At 46.9% G+C, this 6,375-nt stretch overlaps 1 protein-coding gene and 1 long non-coding RNA gene across 2 annotated transcripts in view; one reads left to right on the top strand and one right to left on the bottom strand.

Moving 5' to 3' along the window:
* Positions 1-6,375, bottom strand: part of TET1 (tet methylcytosine dioxygenase 1) — a 140,054-nt gene that overhangs the window by 47,675 nt on the left and 86,004 nt on the right. The gene's annotated exons all lie outside the window — the stretch shown is intronic.
* Positions 4,021-6,375, top strand: part of LOC109312462 — a 4,382-nt gene continuing 2,027 nt past the window's right edge. Inside the window, exon 1 of the long non-coding RNA XR_002101823.1 lies at positions 4,021-4,035. This is a non-coding gene — a long non-coding RNA (uncharacterized LOC109312462). The remainder of the gene's footprint in view (positions 4,036-6,375) is intronic.

Here is a 6,375-nt window from a genome sequence, read left to right as displayed (position 1 = left end):
CAGACTTGAAGATCTACAAGGTCCCTTCCGACCCTACTTCTATGATTCTATGAACTCCAGCCTCACCAGTTCCGCATAGAGCGGAAGCATCACCTACCTGGACCTGTTTGTCATGCATCTGCTAATGCATGGTAAAGTGTAGTTAGCCTGGTTGATCCCTTCATCATATTGACAACTCATGTTCATCTTGGAGATCATCCCCCAGCCTGGAAGTGTGTAGGTGGTCCTTTTTGCCCAGGTGAGGTACTTTGCACTTGTTTTTGCTGAACTGCATCCTATTTCATTCTGCCCTTTTTCCAACCTGTCCAGATCCACCTAGAACTATTCCCTACCCTCTCCTGTGTTAATCTGCCCCATAATTTGGTATCATTTGTGAACTTGGACAGGGTGCTTTCTATGCCCTTCGTCCAAGTCACTGATGACAACATTGAATAGCACCGGTGCAAGGACCCAGCCTTGTGGGGCTCCACTGCCCACATCTTCAGAGGTCAATATCGACCCATCCACCACCACAGCTAATTTGCCACCCACCTGACCGGGTAATCATCTACATCACAGCCTGTCACTTTATTTACGAGACTGGATTTGTCCTATCTTCAAACTATATGGTCTGTTTTTCTTGAATAATTATTTTCTCCTATGAAATAAATCATTTTGTTGTTCTCTCTCACTACAGATTGCCTATGGTAGAGAGTGATATCCCAGGTTAACCCATTCTTTAGAAAGGGGGACCTAAAATTCTTTCACAGCCCAAGGAAAATTGTCTGGAGCTGGCAAAGTTTCCCCTGCTGCAGCTGTGGTATCCAGTATAAGGTCAGTGGAGCTGAAGCTTGTGGGAATAACAAGGTATCCCACAGCAAATGGCCTGTAGGGCTGTGCAAAGCTTTGGTCCCTGATTCGATATGGTGGAGATTCAGCTCAATTGGGTGGCTGAATCTTCAAATCCAAACTGAATCAAGGGACCATTTAATCTCTCTGAATCGAATCAGAGCCCTCTGAATAGATTCGGAGAGATCTGGATTTGGCAATCTGGACATAGACACAGCTTTAAATGATTTTCATAGGTTCATAGATTTCACAGACATTAGGGCTGGAAGGGACCTTGGAAGATCATTGAGTCCAGCCCCCGTCCGAAGGCAGGAAGTCAGCTGGGGTCATAGGATCCCAGCAAGATAAGCATCCAATTTACTCTTGCAGGTGCTCAATGTAGGTGCTTGAACCACCTCCGATGGGAGGCTGTTGCAGAACTTGGGGGCTCAGACAGTAAAGAAATTCTTCCTTACGTCCAGCCTGAAATAGTCTTGCAGTACTTTATAACCGTTTGACCTCGTCATTCCTTGGGGCACTCTGGTGAACAAACGTTCCCCCAGATCCTGGTGGTCACCCCTGATAAACTTATAGGTGGCCATCAGATCACCCCTGAGCCTGCGCTTTTCCAGGCTAAAGAGTCCTGTGGCTCTCAGCCTGTCATCGTAAGATCTGTTTTCCTGACCTCTGATCATGCGCGTGGCTCTCCTCTGGACTCTCTCAAGCTTCTCCACATCCTTTTTGAATTGTGGAGCCCAAAACTGGACACAGTACTCCAGCTGCAGCCTCACCAAGGCCGAGTACAAGGGGAGAATGACGTCCTGGGATTTGCTTGAGAAGCATCTATGGATGCAAGCCAGCTTTTTGCTCGCTTTACTTTTCTACCTACCTCTAGGTAGCACGTGGCTCGTGAGTGCTGGGATGCTGGGGTGCATGGAGTGTCCCACAGAAGTGCAGGGGGCTCCGCAGCACGCCCAGTAGCAGACCCGGAAGTGGACCAGAGGCACTTCCGGTCCACTTCTGGGTCTGCTGGGAAGCGCACTGGGGCCCGCTCCCTCACAGCCCCCCCTCCGGCTCAGCGACTGGTGCCACCTGAGTTGGGGGGAGCACCTGGGGTCCCCCTGTGGCCGATTGCCGAGCTGGGTGGCGTGGTCCCCCAGGCAGTCCCCAGTGTACCCAGAAGTGCTTCCGGGTTCCCTGTTGAGCACATGGAGGGCCCACAGCACTCCTGTCTATGACTTAATCACTGATTCTCTGAATCAGCACTGAATCTTCAGATTTGGATTTGGCCATATAGAATTAGGAACTTTGGCCTGAATCAACTAATTGAACCACTGTCCCTGATTTGGGCCAAATCCGAATCAAATACAGCCCACTTCGCACACCCCTATTGATCTGTTCCTTGGGACAAGCAGTGGGGACAGCAGGAAAAACTTGGTTCTCGGGATGGGTTTGTGATAATTAGTCTGTGCAATTTGCAACATTCCATCAGTATTTTTTAAATAGAATCATAGAAAATTAGGGTTGGCAGGGACCTCAGGAGGTCACCTAGTCCAACCTCCTGCTCAAAGCAGGACCATCCCCCAACTAGATCATCCCAGCCAAGGCTGTCTAGCTGGGTCTTAAAAACATCCAAGGATGGAGATTCAACAACCTCTCTTGGTAACCTGTTCCAGTGTTTCACTACTCTCCTAGTAAGAAAATTCTTCCTAATAGCTAACCTAAACTTCTCTTCTTGCAACTTGAGACTACTGCTCCTTGTTCTGTCATCTGCCACCCCTGAGAAGAGCTCCATCCTCTTTGGAACCACCCTTCAGGCAGTCAAACACTGCTACCAAATCCTCTCTCAGTCTTCTCTTCTCTAGATTAAATAAGCCCAGTTCCCTCAGCCTCTCACCATAAGACATGTGCCCCAGCCCCCAACTCATTTTTGCTGTCCTCCACTGGACTCTCTCCAATTCATCCACATGCTTTCTGTAGTGGGGGGCCCAAGTACTCCAGATGTAGCCTCATCAGTGCTGAATAGAGGGGAATAATCACTCTTCTTGCCCTGTTGGCAACACCCCTACCAATGCAGCCCAGTATGCCGTTAGACTTCTTGGCAAAAAGTAACCCCCAGGTCCTTTTCTGCAGACCTGCTGCCCAGCGAGTCAGCCCCCAAATTTTACCAGTGTATGGGATTCTTTTGTCTTAAGTGCAGGACTTTGCACTTGTTGAACCTCATGAGATTCCTTTTGATCCAATCCTCTAATTTGTCTAGGGCTTTCTGAATCCTAGTCCTACCCTCCACCATATCTACTACTCCCCCTAGCTTGGTGTCATCTGCAAACTTGCAGAGGGTGCACTCTATTCCATCTTCCAGGTCAGTGATGAAGATATTGAACAAAACTGGCCCCAGGACCAAACCCTGGGGCACTCCACTTGACACCAACTAGACATGGCAGACATTGGGCTGCCAGCTAGACATTGAGCTATTGATTAGTACTCTCTGATCCCTGTGCTCCAGTCAGTTTTCTATCCACCTTACAGTCCATTCATCCAGCCCATACTTCCTTAGCTTGCCTGAAAGAATGTTGTGGGAGATCATATCAAAAGCCTTGCTAAAATCAAGACATATCACATCTACTGGTCTCCCCACATCCACAGACCCGATCACCTCACCATAGAAGGCGATAAAGTTGGCCAGGCATGTCTTCCCCATGGTGAATCCATGCTGACTGTTCCTAATCACCTTATCTTCCAAGTGCTTAGAAATGGATTTCTTAAGGATCTGCTCCATGATTTTTCCAGGAACTGAGGTAAGGCTGACTGATTTATAGTTCCCTGGATCCTCCTTTTTCCTGTACTTAAATATGGGCACTATGTTTGCTCTTTACCAATAATCCCAGACCTCTCCTGACAGCCATGAGTTTTCAAAGGTGATGGCCAGTGGTTCTGCAATCACATCAGGCAACTCCCTCAGCACCCTTGGTTGGATCCCATCTGGCCCCTCGGACTTGTATATGTTCAGCTTTTCTAAATACTCCCTAACCTGTTCTTTCACTGCTGTTGACTGCTCACCTCCTCCCCAAACTGTACAGCCAGGTGCAGTAGTCTGGGAGCTGACCTTGCTTGTGAAGACTGAGGTGAAAAAGGCATTGAGCACTTTAGCCTTTTCTGCATCCTGTCACTAGGTTTCTTCCCCCATTCAGTAAGGGACCCGCACTTTCCCTGATCTTCCTCTTGTTAGTGACATATTTGTAGAAACCCTTTTTGCTACCCTTCATGTCCCTTGCTAGCTGTAACTCCAATTGTGCTTTGGCCTTCCTGACTTCTTCCCTGCATGCCCAAGCAATACTCTTATACTTCTCTCTAGTTGTTTGTCCAAGTTTCCACTTCTTATAAGCTTCCTTTTTGTGATTTAGTTTACTGAAGAGTTCTTTGCTAAGCCAAGCTCATCTTCTGCCATTAATCCTAGTCTTCCTGCACATCGGGATGGTTTGTTCCAGCACTCTCAGTACAGTTTCTTTAAAGTACAGACAACTCTCCTGGACTCCACTCCCCCTCTGACTGGCTTCCCAGGAGATCCTGCCCATGAGTTCCCTGAGTGAGTCGAAGTCTGCTTTTCTGAAGTCCAGGGTCCTTATTCTGCTGCTCTGCATCTTTCCTTTCCTCAAATCTAGCCGGCAGAGAGGAAGAATTGAAAATCTATCACATGTTCTGCTTACATTCTATAAAGAGCTGGATATATGCAAAATGTCATGTAAAAATATTTTTATCTGTACTTTTTTTTAAAGCAAGAAGTACCTTAGATCTTATTAATAGGCTTTCTCGTGCGGAGTGGAAATACAAATAACATTTTACTAACAAAACCTAGAAATTATAGAAAAGTGGGGATGTTCTGTATATTGTTTAAACATGTTCATTATTGCAGATGAGAATTGTTTAATTAAACAAAATGCAATACACAAAAATGGGAGGAAAAAAATAAATATATACAAGTATTAGGTTTGTATTAGTAGCACAAACTAATAACCATGCTCTTAGTCAGTCTTTATCTAAATATATATTAATGCTATAGCTACGATTCAAATGGCTCTCCTACTCTTAGTCATAATATCTATCTACACTCGTCAATTACCCATCATGAATGACAGAGTGTTTAAGGGAGTGTTTACATGCCCCACCCCCATCACCCTTCGGGGCTGGCCATGTAAACCTTCCCTCAGCTGCCTCCTCCTCCAGCCTCTAGCATGGCAGCTCCCTCCACCCATCTGCCTCTACTTCCTCCCGCAGAACAGCGGAGCAGCAGGGCTTCCTTCCACCTAACGAAGAGGCAGCAGCTGCAGGACAGTGGCAGCGGTTCCCTCCCCCTAGCCCACCTGCCTCTGCCTCCTCCCCACAGAGCAGCCAGGCTTCCCTCTGCCTGAGACGGCACTGGCTCTCTCTGCCCTGCCCACCCTCCTCCACCTCTGTCTCTTCCTGTGGAGAAGCAGGGCTTCACTTCCCCTGAGGAGGTGGCAGCTACAGTGCCTCCTCTCTCCCCGCTGCCTGCCTCTAATTCCTCCCTGCCTCAGGAGGGACAGTCCCCACAGCCAATCACTGCTGGCCCTCTGGCTGGTGCACGAGCAGTTGCCCAAAAGCATGGACAGACAGACACCCAGACTAGGCCCTTTAGCGCGCGCGCGCGCGCGTGTGTGTGTGTGTGTGTGTGTGTGTGTAAAATCTTTCTAAACCATGACTACCATTTTCCCCCACCATTGCCAATACATTAATCTCAATGGCACATGCTTTTATTCATTTCTAGAGTTCCAACAGCAGTATTGCTCTGCAACCGGCATGGTTTGACACACCTTTTAGTTACTTATATTGAAATAAGCATAAAAAACTTGCCATATTACTTTCAATTTTTGTCCTTGACAGTTTATCCTAATGCTTATGAAAGGTGCAAACTGACATCATTGGAAATTCAAGTCAAAAGGTACAGTGTCAGCAGTAGGACTACAAATTCTGCCATGCTACACCATCAACGTGACTTAACCCTGGTCAAAGAAAATCCCTCTTGAAATGGCAGGATAACACATTTGCAAAGACTCTAGAGACAAAGGACACTTTTACACGTGCTCCAGAGTAACAAATTGGGAAGGAAAGAGAGATCAGAGTGGCACTTGGGGAGTGTGAAAAGCTAATTCATGGCATGCTGGCAAAAAAAGATTGGCCCCTGTTGTTTTAAAGGATGGCTTTGGTCATTTGAAATTAAATACAAGTAATAATACAGTAATAGCAAAGCACTAGAACATACAAATAATTCCAGAACATCCATTATGAAATATTCACAAAAACCACCCTGTAAAAATCCCCAAAGTATATTTTATAATGATGAAACAGTATAAAGGAGCCTCAAAAAGTAAACTTCAACTGATCCTACCGTTACCATCCTACCAGAAGGCCAATGTGCTCGACTTGGTACTGGCTACTGGGGATGACCTAATTGATGACCTAGTAATCGATGGGAAGCTGGGTGACAGCGACCACAAGCTGATCACCTTCACCATCTGCCGTAAAGCTGGCAAGTCAGTCAGCAACACG

This window comes from Crocodylus porosus, unplaced genomic scaffold (genome assembly GCF_001723895.1).
Source record: "Crocodylus porosus isolate Cpor-Errol unplaced genomic scaffold, CroPor_comp1, whole genome shotgun sequence".
Classification (NCBI taxonomy): Eukaryota; Metazoa; Chordata; order Crocodylia; family Crocodylidae; genus Crocodylus; species Crocodylus porosus.
The sequence above is the reverse complement of the archived record's forward strand: the minus strand, read 5'-3'. Positions and strand labels throughout refer to the sequence as shown.